We start from the raw sequence: 16,164 nt of genomic DNA on the forward strand, positions 1-16,164 counted from the left end.
AAACCCTGTGATTCTAGCATGATCACCTCTCTGTAGAAAGTGATGCGTTTATTAGATAATACAGCTTCTGAAGAACTGCAAGTTTCTGATCTCCACTTTCCCAAAAGGTTTGTTTGAATCTGAAATCAAGCTAAGGGCTATATTCCCTACTCCTACCCTTCAGGTATCAGTGTAAAGAGATAAGCTGGACCCAGAATTGTATTTTGAAGTGCTCACATCCATAATGTTTGCCTGAATTCTGCCCATCCGGTACCTTATGGTTACTGCTTCCTTTCTAAACTCAGACTTCAACATGAGCACAGCAATGCTGGAATTTTTCATGGCTTTGGCAATTAATGCTTTACAGCAAAATCAGAGCAGACAGGTGAATGCTAGAGATTCTATGTGTTCTGCAAACATTTCTAGATGATAGACAGCCCTCAATGTAAAAGTTGTAAAAATGAGGCATTTTTAAGATGCCATGTGTAAAGACTAGTCACACAGGGATAATCTTTTGCCATTTTCAATCTCCTTCCTCTGCTCCACAGAGTTTGCTTAAATATAGATGTCAGTTTGATTCACAGTTCAACACATTTCAGAATATCACATAATAGTGAAAAAGAGCTAGACACAAGCAGTAAGTAGCTGTAGCAACTGGAGTAGTTTGTTTAATAAACCATGTGCCTGAGCCAAGAGACTGTTTCACCCCGCTATGGCACTGAATCATCTCTCATCTGCAAGATGAAATCACTTTGCTTTTGGTTATAAAACATTTGTTTTATAAAACAGGTCATCCTGTGATCATGACATAGAAGTAAAAGTCATGGGCCAAAATCTTTCTGGCTCAGGAGCAGATTTTCTGCTTTTAGTAATACAATTATGTATCAAGACCAGGACCGAGTTAGGACCTGCTGTGCTACTTCTTTGCTTACTTGGAAAAAAACAGAGTAGCTAAAATTGTGGATGGAGAAACACAAAAGTATGGGGCCTGTACCTACTGCACAAAGCACTCTTGAGCACTTTATCGACCTTTACTCTCCACATTATAGCCTAAGCACTTCTGTGCACAAAGTACAAATGCGTTCCTAATCAACATGTCCCTATAAAATCTGTAGGCTCTACAACCTTGAGCTCCATAGTTCCCATCATACAAACGAGGAATGAAAACAGAAAGGACTATATGACTTGCTGAAATTCACACAGGAAATCTGCAGCAGAAATAGTGAGGAACACAGACCTAAATTTCACCTCACTTGAGATCATTATTCTCCTTTCTCTGTACCTCAAGATTCTTTGGCACTAAAAGGGGATTATGCATCTCTTCCTTCTCTGAACGTTTGTAGGGAGGGGAACACCAGCAAAATACAAAACACCTGTTATTTGCTGTACAGATAGCCTTGAAAGTGAAAATAGTCTGTATTTCAGTAAAATTTTTCAATAGCAAAGTTTCATAAGTTTTGCTAGTCTCTTTCAAAAAGTTTTATAGCTTAGTTTCTACCACTGACTAAATTTTTCCTTATTATTTGCAAGATGTTTTGTCGGCATTCTCTTGTCTAAAATGAACCCATACTCACAATCACTTCTGTTTTTTAATTGCAGTCTAGATGTTGCCAGTTCTAGAAATACCTACACCATGTCTGAACAGCTGCTAAAGAATATACTTCTTTTTGATCTGTATCAGAGTGCTATTTCAAGATATTAAATATTTAATGAGCAAGCTAGTATATTTTCTTATTAAAACAATGGGAGTAATATCATAAACTGAAGCAAAAGAACCATGACATAAAGGTCATTTTTCAGGCCCAGCTCCACAAAGATCAGTAAATCCTCTACTTGAATTTTTAAATTTGTGCACACAAGAATTCCATGCTCATTCTCCACAAATCAGAATTATTTTTACCCACGGTCATGTAATCCATGCAAACCTGACTTGTGGCCATATGTTAAATATGGTGCATGAGGCATTGTGGGCTTCATCACACCAAAAATTTAAATATTTCACTGACCATAAATGTCCACATCCAGCCTAAGCACCTTAAGCTCCTTTTCCAGTCCGTGAAGGTCAGATCAGTACAACGAATGGCATCTGGGCCTTAATTTATTGATAATAAAGGGAGTCAGAGGAGACCAGTTCACATAGGGACACCTGTGCAGCAGATACCTACATCTAGCCTGTGGGTGATGAATGCCACCTATACAATAACAGTTCTATGCAACTGCGTGTGTCCCTACTGTTTTACTTACAGATCTCTTCTGAGTTTTAATCTAAACTTTTGAGTCAAGATTTTAAAAAGGTTATCAGTATTATTGTGATTCTGTGATTCTATTGCATGAACATCCTGCTTGAAATAACTTTTCCAAGACTTTTCCAAGTTAGGTTTCCATAAAGTGTTACTGTACTGTTTCACTGCAACTATTAGAAAAAGCCAAGACCACCAAATCAGCAGTATGCAACATAATACAGTACAGATCTTCCATATCACTGAAGAGAATCACCAAGTCACCCATTTTGTTTCTCAAAAAAATGCCTATGTATGTGCATTAAATTGCACTCACGAACTTTTCATCACACTACAGTTACAGAGAACTAGGTGCAAGGATGTAACAAAACAGATAACGTTACCAACACAGTTACTGCTTTCATCGCTTCAGTAATTGCCTGTAGGATACAGGAATTTTGCAAAACTCCCGCAGCACTATTATAAAGGTATTCTAAAAATTTCATCATTCACAATGATTGTATTCTCAAGAATTTCAGACATTCTATTGGCCAAGTCAGGATTTTCAATAGAGTTTACAAACAATTAGGCAACCAGGCTGTATTATGAAAATAACTAGCAAGTTTAGGTTGAGCTTCAAGAACACTATCTCCCTCTACTGGTAAGTCAGAATGAAATGTTTTGAAAATGGATTACCAGAAGTGTAGATTTTTACTATTATTCTTAATAAAGTTGGAGCATATAATATGAAATTATTTTTCATAGTCAAGGTTGAAACCAACCTTAAAATATAAGCAGAATTTCACAGAAACACACACAGACACCATCCCCAATATCCAAATGTTTTGTACATAACATTTACACAGTCTCTTCTACAGAAAAGTCTGTCTGGAAAGTAAGTCTAGCTATGCAGAGAGATTCTAGTGTTATGAGAAATCAAAAAGCAACTGTACTTTTTACATTTGGGGAAAAAGAGCTTTCTTTAGAGCATATTTTTTTCAAAACTGTCCCAGAAATGAAACATTTTAGTTGATTTGACAGAGAAAATCTAGCATTTCTTCATAGTTTTACATTGTATCAATAATACTTTTGAGTTATTTTGCTTATTTTACTTTTGAAACTCTGGAAATCTACGAAATTTCCATCGCTTTATGCAAACAGCAACTTTCAGTACGAAGAACTATTCTCGATTATCTTAATACTAGAAGCAAGTTGTATACATTGAAGAAGAATATCTGAGATTAGATATTCAATGCAGTTCTAACAGAATTAGTCTAGCAATATAGCTCCCCAATCTCTTATCTTGCAGGCAGGCAGCAATATTTCCTGGCTGATGACCAGAATAAATTCCCAAAAGAAGAGGAAATGACTTCAAGTATCATAATCCTCTGTTACAAAGGGCAGCTGCATTGCCACTTTGGTCCACAGACTTAAGCTTATTTTGGAGTCAGTGATAGATACTAAAATAATAGATAACATCAAAAAGCATCCCATTCCTCTCATACCAGGAGCTATCCTCTGGAACGCAGCTGGCAGATTTGCAGCCCATGGAGTTTAACTACTGCACTTCATGCCTTGGAATGAACTCTTCTATTTTTAATTTCTCAGGAGGAGCTAGTTAGGGTACAGTGTCATATTGACAATTCTTGGCAGAAAGGCCTTCCAATTAACAGAGCTGCCTTATAGCTGTAGTCTCACAAAGCTGTAATAACAGAGATCTTGATCTCCTTGATCATAAATCATGAAATAAAACTACTCCCTTAAATAACAGATGGGTTTGGGTGTTCGTGCCACTCTCATAACAACAAAGAAAATTAAAAAATAAAGATTTAGCTCTCCAGAGTTATATGCTTTGCTCCTTTTAAGCCTGTCAGAAATGTATTTTTTAAAAAAAAACAAACAGAAGTCCAGATTCTCTGCGTCTGTCTATAAAGGCTAAGCCTATGATGAAAACTACATGGCACTTCTCCCACTACCTATCCTCATCCCCATCAAAGTGTTACAAGAATTAGTTCACAGTTCCGATCACATTTTTTGTGTGCGTGTGTGTAGAATTGGCTGATTTAAATATTTCTCCCGTTATTAAATATCTTCCTTTAAGATTCTTCAGCAAGACAGCACTAAATATCATCAGACATATGAAGTGTGTTTTCCTGGCATTTGAAGAAACCAAGGTCACCGAATTTATAAGTTCATAATTTCTGAGTGAATTTTTTAGTCTGCAGTTCTAGTTTTTACATTTAAGCCCATAAAGACGAGAGCATCCTTTAAAATCCTGCCAGACTGTAAGTTAGCACCTCAGCAGTAGTTACCAAAGTATAACTTTCCAAGACCTCTAAGTAGCTGGAGAGCTAGTTTTACTACCAAGATGGACTATATTCTCCACAGTCACACTCTTCTTGGCATAATGGAGATGTTCTTACAACTTGGAATGTTTTTCACATCATTTTTTTTTTTCATTATAGCCTGATGATCCTTCTACTGGGAAATGGGAGACTTCTGTTCAAACATATAATTTTCTAGGATTAAAGGGATGAGTTAAATAAGAATGCACTCAAGCCTTTATTCATAATAATAGAAAGCCTTTCATAGGAACGAGATAAAAAAGGCTTCCCCTTGTAAAAGATAGCTGTTATTTGCATGCACACATTACATACTCAGGCAGCTAGGTTAACTCATTGTTTATCATGAAGGCCTGGCAGTTTCCATCAGAATGCTGTTTTCAGGCCTCCATTGTTTTGTTAGACTCATGGTCTGGTCTGAAATTTTCCCTATAAAATGTCTGCTTTGAGGAAATTTTGGTTTTGTTCAACCAAAAGAACTCAGGTCCAAAAGCACTCACTGCTCCATATTAGACCACCTGTATCCTTTCCTGAATGGATTTTAAAAGCAGACCTATGCAGAGCACAATGCAGGGAGCCAAATGGTGCCCAAAGTATGAACCACCGTTACCAGGAGCTCTGTGTCCCAGATGGAACAAATACAACCTCCTGAGTCAGCACAAGTGGACTGATGCCACTCATCACCGCTGCTGTTTGGTTGCTGAGGAAGGTAGAGCCAGTTGAGAACCCAACCCACGCTCCACAGAGAGGGACTCTGAGGTCAGTGTTGGGTGAGGTGCTCAGCCTGGTGCTGGCAGCATTAACCAGAATGCAGAGGTACATCCAAGCACACAGGCCTTGATCCTGACCGCCTTGAATCAGCTGAGCAGTCATAGCTGTCAGGTCCCTGTTATTAGGAGCTGTTTTCTTTTCCTTTGTCGAAAATTGAATTGCTGTAGTCAGACTAAAAAGTTCAAATTGAGTATTTCCTAGAAGGCTCTGTATTTGCTGTTAATCAGGTACTCCAGTCCCTCCAACTATAAATATGTCTTGCCACTCAGAATTGTAACTCAGATTTTCTCTTATTCGGGCACTATGAGAAGCAGGAGAATCGTCTGCTTGAACAAAGAAAGCCAGAGTGAGGTACAGCCCTCCAGCTATGAAAACTGGAGACCACGAGCCACAGGTCTCCCTGTACACACCATACTTTCTGACATGCACCATTTTCATATTCTTGATTCCTCATGCACTACAAATACCACTCAGCAACTTTACTGGGGTGCTACGATGCACACACACAACTATCCTTATTAGTTCTGTGCTATTTCAGCATGCATCTTTTGAAGCAAATACTCTGACACATTAAGGGTCACACTATATTATTTAGTAGCCACCTAGTAGTGTATTATTCTGTAGACTTTTCTCCCATACACAACTGTAGAAGAATCTTGTGTTCTTTTCATGAAACACAGCTGTTTGGACAGACAAGGATAGAAAAGAAAGAATGGTATTATGTACTGTATTTAGTGACTAAATATGTAATTGTAAAAGCTGTTAGTATGAGAAAGGGTGGGGTTTTTTATTCTCTTCACAACTCCAGAGATAAGGATGCTCATACTGTGCACCTGTTAGTCCCTCAGAGGGACTATAGAAAGGATTCGGGGAAGAAGGATATGCTATTTCCTAAATAAAAACTAAAACAATGGACCCGATTTCTCATATAAATCTCCAGCTGAATGAAAATTGCTTAGTTGTCAAACCCTATATTTGGTTTTTACCCATACCTACTTACTAAGATGCTGTGACATGCGAATCAGGAGCCAGACTTCTCTGGGCAGCTGAAGGCTGTCAGCAGCTCTTCCTTCCATTTCTCCTGCTCGCTGCACGCTTCACCAGCTCCTATGTCTGACCAGACCTGAACTCCAATTCTGGTACCCTTAAAAGTCTCTGTTCATATAATGTTTCCAGACTAACTAAAAGCAGTAGTTATCTGAGAAATTATAAACAAATTTATGTTGGCAAGATTTCAAGCTCATTTTCTGAGACTCGAGAAAATATAGTTGCATAAATACCCACAGCCACAGCTGGTCTACAGATCCCTGTCAGGCTTTTTGGCTTTACCTAACAAATAACATACTGAAGCCAACGAGCTTGTCTGCAGCTACAGTGGGTGTAAAATGGGGTCCCATATGGACCTCAGGAGGTTAGTGAGGCATGGCAAAAACCCCCATGTACTAGCGGTGTAGTGGTTAAAGCCAGTTATAAACAGCAGTGGTAATTTTCCTATGGTCACTGGATCTGTTGTCTGCTGTCAGAGCAGCAATGGTTGCTGTCACTAGTTCAAGATCTCAGTCTAAAATGAGATTTGCCAGTGCCATGTCACAGGCTAAACTTCTCTTATAAAGTCTAACTTGCAAGAGAGAAACTTGGTTTGAAGCCAAACCACAGTGGCGTATGAGACAAGCAAGCCCATTCTGCTCTAACTCAGTAGAGCATCAAGTGACGCTTTGGTCATTGCCCGTGGTTTGTCTCCAGTCCAAAAGAGTTAGCTGCATATTTTCCTTACTTTGTATAACTTGATGACAAGCTCTTTCTGAAGAACCCCAGTGGATCTTTATAAGTTTACATCCTGAATAACTAACATTAGCTGAGCTGGGAGAAATAATTGTTCCTACAACTGCAGCTGCTGGCCTGTACACAAGAAAGGTTTCCGAATTTCTGTAAGAAAACATTCATGGCTATGCTTAAAAAGACAAATTCCTATTTAAAAGCTCCGTTCTTGCCACGTGGTTATCCGCTCAAGTTAGATTTACCTCCTGTCTTCAAGTTCCTGGGTCTCAGAGTTTAAAAGCAAAATGTTGTCTGTTATGTAGAAAGGCACCAGAAATAATGTTGATTGCAGCTAAATTTAAACAGTAACTCATTACTGGCCTGAACTGAAGCTGACTGAGATTAACAGGCTTCTTCACTTCATTTTCAGCCATCTTTGGATCAGACTATTGCTTTTTATATAGGTAATGTGATCATACCCAGCATCAGCTGCTACTTCAGTACTAGAGACTGCATCACAGGCTACACAACGGACTAGATCAACAGTCTGATCAACGTTTTCCTTTCTCCTATTTGTGTCCTTAATTTCCATTATGAGGTTTTCTGAATCCACTGACTAGGTGTCATGTTGTCACAATATTGTCATATATAATCAACAAATATAGGGACTGGGCTAGCAGGACTGCTGCTTAAGTCCCTAGGCCATGTCCCCACTGTCCACACATTATGGTGACAGCATGGTGTCTGAGCAGGGACACAGGGTTGTCTCTGGAAAGGCAGTCTAGCTTGATGAAAATTTACTTTCAAGTATAACAGAGAGAATATGGACATAAACAGCAGCATTCACCATCCAACTAACTTTTTCTGCTTTTTGCCACACTGCGATGTGCACAGTGTAACTTTTCCAGCACAGGCTCTGTAACTCAAGGAGCTGAGAATGGATCTTCTTTTGTAGATTAAAAAATACCAGCACACAATATCTAAAATGTATTTTAGAATAAACTGTTCTGTAGGTGGCCTCATCAAGAGACTATTCTTGCATGTCTTCAATTAAATAGTCCATCCGGAAACAGACACTTTACCATTTCTTGCAAAATAAAAGATTCAAAGGTTTCAGTAACTGGTTTTAAACAAAGGCATTTTATTTCACTGATTTTGAGTTTGTTCTGCAGCATTTTTAACTATGTAACTAACAAAACAGCTTTCAGAAATAGGCAGGCAATACGTTCTTGCTTTGAGAGCAAGACATCAGATATAAGCCATGCGCTGCTACCACTAAAGGTTTGTTTTAGTGATTAGAGCTGTTTTCTCTATATATCAAATGGAGTTTGGATGTACAGAGCTCTCAGGTAAGACAGTTACCCTCCTAAGAAACAGTCATGTTATTTCCCTGGTAGAACTTCGGTTTCCCTTTTGGGCTTAAAGTTTCTTGTTACCTGACATTCAGATTTTGAAGCTGTAATAACTAATAGATGTCTAATTTATCAAGTTATATTTTTATGAACCTCGCAGAAGCTGCTGCACCAAATATTGCTTACGTAGCAGAGTTACAGCTCTGCTTTCTATGCAAAGTGTATCTCCTGGTGCCAGGACATAGTAACAAAGGTATAGATTAGATATGTGATGTAATTCAAAGACGGTTCCTGGATCTCATGGTCTGGAACAAGGCAGCATTTGCATAAACCCAAAGGCACAACAACTCAACTATTAAAACACTGGACTTGTATTCCTCTGAGCATTAAAATGGAAACAGTGGGTAGAGAATGCAGTGTGACCATCTTCAATCCAGGGCAATTTTGCCAGAGAACTGAGGTGTGGGAAGAAAAAGGGGGTTATTCATACAAAAATAAAAGTTAGATACATTTCTAAGTTGCTTACATCCTCACTGGATATCTGCAGAATGATAATATTGAAACAAATACTATAACCTGCTGAAGGGTTAGATGGATTAAATCAAGAAGTGGCCAACTGTTTATTTTTAATTAATAATTATAGAATTTAAAATTGTCACATTCTTTTAAAATTGACTTGGGAAATAAAAAGGATCTATTTGGTTTTGATGTAACCAAATCTAGTTAGAGTCTTGATGACGTTTGTGGTATTTTCTTTTAGAGAGCAAGAAATGCATAAAAGTTGAGAATATTCATGTGATCAGGGTATCTTGGGACTTCCAAAGATCAATTTTATTTTATTTTTTAAACAAAGCTTTCTTTTCAGAACATATTCAAGGGCCTTATTAAGTGGGGAGCTAGAATTAGTACAAATCTCAGCAGAATACCAGTTCTTATGATCAAACACAGATATGTAATCTCAGCAGAATACTAGCTTCCATGATCAAACACAACTTTTTAAAATACAGCTGTGTACACTCCTGTACTGAAAATCAGTTCATATTTCGCTGGGAACAGGGGCCAGAGATGGAGGAGGTGAGAATGAAAGAACAGGGTCTGGTTAAAGGCATGGTCTAACGCACCACAGTTGTTTTTGTCTCTCTCTTGGAAACAGCACATTTGGGACACAGCATAGCTGCTTCAGAAGGTCGGGCTAATCAGGGTTGGGAGAGTAAGTGAGATTCAATCATCTTCTGGCTCAGGCTGCTCTCTCTGTCACATGAGATGACCATAATCTTGCTAAAAATACTGGAGAGAACACTGCTCCGAAGTCAGAGAGTACTACTTGTTTTGCGAAGGCATCTAGAACTTTAGTTACATTTATGACTTTTCTTGATCTTGTATATTACACTAATAATTATGTGATATGACAACTTGAATCATTAATAATTCTGTAATGCTATCAGAATTTCTACTGTCCTTCCATTGGGTATTAGAACAAGACACAAAGTATAAATTGGGAGAGGAGTGGCTGGAGAGCAGCCCTGCAGAAAGGGATCTGGGGGTGCTGGTTGGCAGCAGGCTCAACAGAAGCCAGCAGTGTGCGCTGGCAGCCCAGAGGGCAAACCGCATCCTGCGGTGCTTAAACACAGCCCAACCAGCTGGTCAAGAGAGGGGATTATCCTGCTGTATTCAGTGTCGGTGCCACCTCCCCTTGAGTACTGTGTGCAGTTCTGGGCCCCACCATTTAAGAAGGACGCGCAGGTCCTTGGATGCAGCCAGAGGAGGGCAACAAAGCTGGTGACAGGGCTGGAAGGCATGTCCTCTGAGGGACAGGTGAAGACTCTGGGTTTGTCTGGTTTGGAGAAAAGGAGGCTGAGGGGCGACCTCATTGCTCTGTACAGCTTCCTGAGGAGGGGATGTGGAGAGGGAGGTGTTGATCTCTTCTCCCTGGGACATGACAGATGGGAACGGTTCAAAGCTGCGCCAGGGGAGGTTTAGACTGGACATTAGGAAGCATTTCTTTACTGAGAGGATGGTCAAACACTGGAACAGGCTTCCTAGAGAGATGGTCAACACCCCAAGCCTGTCAGGGCTTAAGAGGCATTTGCGTAATGCCCTTAATAATGTGCTTTAACTTTTGGTCAGCCCTGAAGCGGTCAGGCAGTTGGACTAGATGATCATTGTAGGTCCCTTCCAGCTGAAATAGTCTCTATTCTATTCTATTCTATTCTATTCTATTCTATTCTATTCTATTCTATTCTATTCTATTCTATTCTAAACTTGGTCAACTGTATCTGGTCAAAAGCAAGTTTCTATTAACAGTTTCCACTGCCATCTCTTAGCCAAAAACCATATACAAAATCTGTCCTTTATCTTAGATCTCTTCTGCCATCTGAGTTATTTTCCTGCAGTATTCCTCAGCTGCTTTTGCCTTTGCCCCACCATGAAGCTGTCTTTTCCACAGCTGGTGATTTTCAGTCCTGATCTGCAATTAGGAGATGCCTAACTGGGTACGGATATAGGATCGCAGAGCACATGGGCATGGCCAGTCCAGACCGATGTCTCTGTAGGTCTGCTAAAGGTTAAGCAAAGTGCGCACAACAATGCAAAGGAATGCAAACAGCATCCTCCACTTCTTTTCAATCTCCTTTAGAAACATGACAAAGAACTGAGTCACTGGCAGATGTGCACATCTGGAAGCTCCAAATGTCAGTATTTCTCAGTGACGTTTTTCAGGAAAGAGTTCATTGGAGCTTCCAGTCTATGGCATTTTATTGCACACTGAGTGCTTTGACAATCCACTGCTTATAAGCAGCACTGCATTGTCCATTAACAGCAACATAACAGCTTCTTTCTGTTCTCAAGTGAGCAACCAACATTGCAGTGCATTATTTAGCTCTCAGTAGAGATTATCAGAAAAGGCTGATGTGAATGATACTCTGCCTTTGAAGACAGTCTCTCTCTTCTAAAACCACTGACTATTTTCCCTTAACAGGTACCCTTTGAAAGACTGGCAAAAATTTTTATGAGGTGTTCTTTAAAAAAACCTTGACAACATGAATAAGGTATTCCATATGGCACACAATAATTAGAGGCAAAAGCTTAGGTCTATCTAAAACTATTGTCTTTTATAGCACCCACCATCAGCATTTAGTGGCAAATAAAAGCTAAGTGTTATAATAATGTCTCCTAAAGCCCAGTAGTGGTGAGTGACCTACATGGCCAATTAGAAAGTCAAAAGTACATGGCCTTGTGTTATCTGGTGGATATTTTTATTGTCTTATTCTTCAGGGTGGATGGCGTGCCTGCCTGGTTTGCACCATTGACATGGCTTGCCATTAAGCAAATTGGTACTGCTCTGAGTTCATTCCTATCCTGATCTGTGAAGAAGCAGCACGTGATAGCAGATTTGGTCACCAACACTTGGCTATTTGAATACAGTATCCTCTGAGTGCAGTTCTACACACACCATCCTGGAAATAACTCTTCTGTTTGTGTCATCTCAGTGTGAGTCTACGTGTTAGTACCCACCAGCAGCCGCCACATATAGAATTGCTCCGAACCAACGAAGTATTAATTTGAAATAGAGTTAGCTATGTCTATTAAATTTCTGTGTAGATGGGATCTCCTTTTGTCCATAATTTTTCACTCAGGATCTGCTCAGAAAAGTGACTGCATCTATAGCATTATACACAGCTTGTGTATTGTCCTTTAATGGATCCCAGATATGCTCACAGACAACTTTTCTACTTGTCTGCTCTATAACTTACACTCAGGATCTTTTCTTGTTGCACATCATCCTAGAAATAAGGGCTTGCAGGTCTCATTACATCTCAATTAGTCTCTACTGTTTTAGGGTAATCAGCTGTTGTGAAGCTAATTGTCTCTGTCAAACGGAGCACAGTCTGAAAATTCGGTTTTGATGTGCAGCATGGTGAAAAGCTCTCTCACATCTCATCTCCCTTCTGCTGGACACCATACTTTCATAATTCAGATGAATCTTAGGACCAAGTCACAGAGAAGCCCAGAAGACCACCACTTTACAGCCACCTTTCATATTACTGTATGTTTTTAAGGATTTGCAAAAGGTTATTTAGCAAAGCAAGAAGACAATTGCAAAGAGTACAGCTTGGCTTTTAAGTTTTTTAATTAAGGGATATGAATGGTGCTTATAGTTCAAACAGCTGCACATTTTACAGAAGCAGCCACAAGGTGGAGACCTTTACAAAAGATTAGTCCAAAAAGTAATGGCTGCTGTGAATATGCACACCTGCTTATCAGAGGTTGGGGCTGATAGCACCTGTGCCTGCAAACCAGTTCTCCTGTAATGCTGGTGTTAGAGATTAGCACAGGGAGATGCTGTATCACGTGCTGCTTTCTCCAATTAGGAGTCACATGCAGTACACGAAGGGTGCAACAACAGTACTTCACTTCCAAGTAATTGTCAGCTTGAAATGGACGTTCAGTGCCACAAAGACTAATCCTATTAGTAGAGGAGAACCATTTCATTTGTGTTCAGGAACATATATGTGTTTCTGGGATCTGTTATTATTTTTTGACAGACATTCTTAGTCAGAGATTGGTGTCTTGGGTTTGAAATATTTTCTTTCAAAAACATCTATTTATACTATTTTGTAGGTTCTTATTCCTATTCTTTGCCCTTAATTAATAGAAAAGGGTGGGGGAAGGAAAAAATTAATATAAAACAGAATCGTTAGCTAGAAACTCCTCCTTCCAAAATAGATTCATTTAGTGGCTTTGAAAAAAAAATACTTAAACCTGTGTTTCTCCAACAGTAAAACAGATATTATACTGTACTTCACTACTTTACAGATTATTTTGAAGGAGTTTCATTTTTCCTTCAAGATTTAGAGACTATAATGATCAACATTGTTATTTCCTTTACCTACTCTTAAATAGAAACAATAGGACATTCTGCAAGATGTCACTTCTGCCCAAACTTCTTTCTTCTGCCCCCCTTGAACTCTCTAAGGTAGATAGGTAGCAATAAACCAAGGAACGCCTGACTACAGGCAGAACAAGTTTTGTGGAAGGTATGAGGTTGTTATTGTTCCTAACTCAAGACTGGCAAAAATAGTCAGTATAACAATGTTAGTCAAATTCTTAATTGTCTTGTATAGTGAAACCTAAAAGGAACCCCAGCATGACCCAATGTGAAAAACAATATTAGCAACATTGTACAGAAAATATGTTTAATGCTTAGGGAAGATGTCAGGCTGGCATACCCCTGTTCATCCTACAGCAGGCATTAACAGAGACCCTTTAGGCCTGAACAAGTACCAGCAGTTCAAGTCAGTGATGCCTGACCACTGGGTTTGGAGGAAGAGCTAAGTGACTGACTAGGCATCAGGTTTTTGGTTTTGAGTTGTTGTCATCATTGAGAGCCTCACCAGAATTTAAGGAAACCCTACTCAGTTCTTTGCTCAGGGTAGGGACTGTAGAGGTGTTTTTGGAATTTGACAATGTCAGCAGGAGATTGCAGAATGCAGGTAATAAATGTGATCCCAAGAGACTCTGCCTTGCTCACTGCCTCGGTAATAACAAAACACTGACAGTAAGGCAGTTTTTAGTTCATCTAATATGCAAACTCTTTATTCTGCCCACTGCAGGTTTTCTTACTCACAATGCCATATGACATTAAGTCAACAAGTCCCATCGTTCTACCAGAAAAGGACATTACAGACAGTGGGATGGAGCGTACCCTCAGCAAGTTTGCTGACGACACCAAGCTGTCTGGTGCAGTCAATATGCTGGAGGGAAGGGATGCCACCATCCAGAGGGACCCTGACAGGCTTGAGAGGTGGGCCCATGTGAACCTCATTAAGTTCATCAAGGTCAAGTGCAAGGTCCTGCATGTGGGTCAGGACAATCCCAAGCACAAATACAGGCTGGGCGGAGAATGGATTGAGAGCAGCCCTGAGGAGAAGGACTTGGAGGTGTCAGTTGATAAGAAGCTTAACATGACCCAGCAATGTGTGCTTGCAGCCCAGAAAGCCAACCTATCCTGAGCTGCATCACCAGCAGCATGGCCAGCAGGTTGAGGGAGGTGATTCTCCCCCTCTGCTCTGCTCTCATGAGACCCCACCTGCAGTACTGCATTCTGCTCTGGGGCCCCCAACATAAGAAGGATATGGACCTGTTGGAGCAGGTCCAGAGAAGGGCCATGAGGATGATCAGAGGGCTGGAGCACCTCTCCTACGAAGATGGGCTGAGAGGCTTCTTCAGCCTGGGGAGAAGGCGGCTCTGGTGAGACCTTTTAGCAGCCTTCCAGTGCCTGAAGGGGGCCTACAAGAAAGCTGGAAAGAGGCTTTTCTCAAGGGCATGTAGTGATAGGACATGGGGTAATGGCTTTACACTGAAAGAGGGTAGATTTAGATTAGAGATAAGGAAGAACATCTTCACTATGAGGGTGGTGAGGCACTGGAATGGGTTGCCCAGAGAAGCTGTGGGTGTCCCATCCCTGAAGTGTTCACGGCCAGGTTGGATGGGGCTTTGAGCAACCTGGTCTAGTGGAAGGTGTCCCTGCCATGGCAGGGGGGTTGGAACTAGATGGTCTTTAAGGTCCCTTCCAACCCAAACCATTCTATGATTACATTTCTTTAACAAAATCTACCTTCCGCGAAACCTACTGACTGGCATTAACTATATTTTTAGCCTCTAATTCTTGAATTAACTGTCCTATGACTTTTACCAGAACTGACACCAAGCAAACAGTCTGGTAATTTTCTGGGTCACCTTTTTGCCCTTTTTAAATACTGAAAGCATATGGCAAACCTCTAAACCATTAGTATTTTCCCCATTTTCTTCAGGCTTTGTTAGAAGTTAACACTGACAGTTGAGAGGAATTTCAGAAGGTAATTGGTTAAATTAAAAATAGCTGAGATATACTGAATTGTTCCAACTTCCCCCACATTTTTGCCTTTATTTTGAATTACACTGTATTTTTGTCTTAGCAGAAGAGCTTTACATGAAGAGCAGAAAATTAAATTTGACATGCTTGTGTTTGATTTTTTGCTTTGACATTGAAGCAACTGTAATTTCACTAACTGGGATTATGAATAGTCTATATATAGAAAATAGCTGGCCATGGATCTAATTGTAGACTCTAGAATTATGTATATTAATGTAGTAGGAAATAATATTTTTTCCCAAATGCTAGACACTAAAGATCATTGTTCCATAATCTGGTTAAACACAGAAAGTGTCTCCTTCAGGAGGAATAATCTCCTTCAGTATAAGCGGTCTACAAATTGGGAACCAAAACAGGCAGCTACTGTGAGCTGACTGTAAAGGGCCAGTACATGTAATACACAAGAGGTATTATTTGTGCTACAAATGCTGTGAATTCTTCAGTACCATCACATCCATAAAGGCAATCTCCTCTCCATGCCCCATTCTTTCCAGAGCAACCTACTGTTCTTCATGAATAAACCTCACCACCATCTGGTGCTATTTAACACACCTGGCAATTGCCGACCAAACACTTACAGAGTTAACAAGTCTTATGTTTTATAACTAGTCCCAGATCTCACATTTAGCTGATCACATAAGAATCAAAACATGCATAAATAAAAAAGGACTCAAAACTGTGAAGGCCACCCATCTATATGGTTCAAAAAAAGCCAGTCCTACAAAAAAAGCCCTCCCCCACCCAACTAAGAAAAACAATGCAAAGAATTTTGCATTGCATTTTGCAAATTTTAAAACAGTTTTAACATTTGTGTCTCTTTCTTGTTTCTT

The sequence above is a fragment of the Phalacrocorax aristotelis genome, chromosome 6 (genome assembly GCF_949628215.1).
Source record: "Phalacrocorax aristotelis chromosome 6, bGulAri2.1, whole genome shotgun sequence".
Lineage (NCBI taxonomy): Eukaryota > Metazoa > Chordata > Aves > Suliformes > Phalacrocoracidae > Phalacrocorax > Phalacrocorax aristotelis.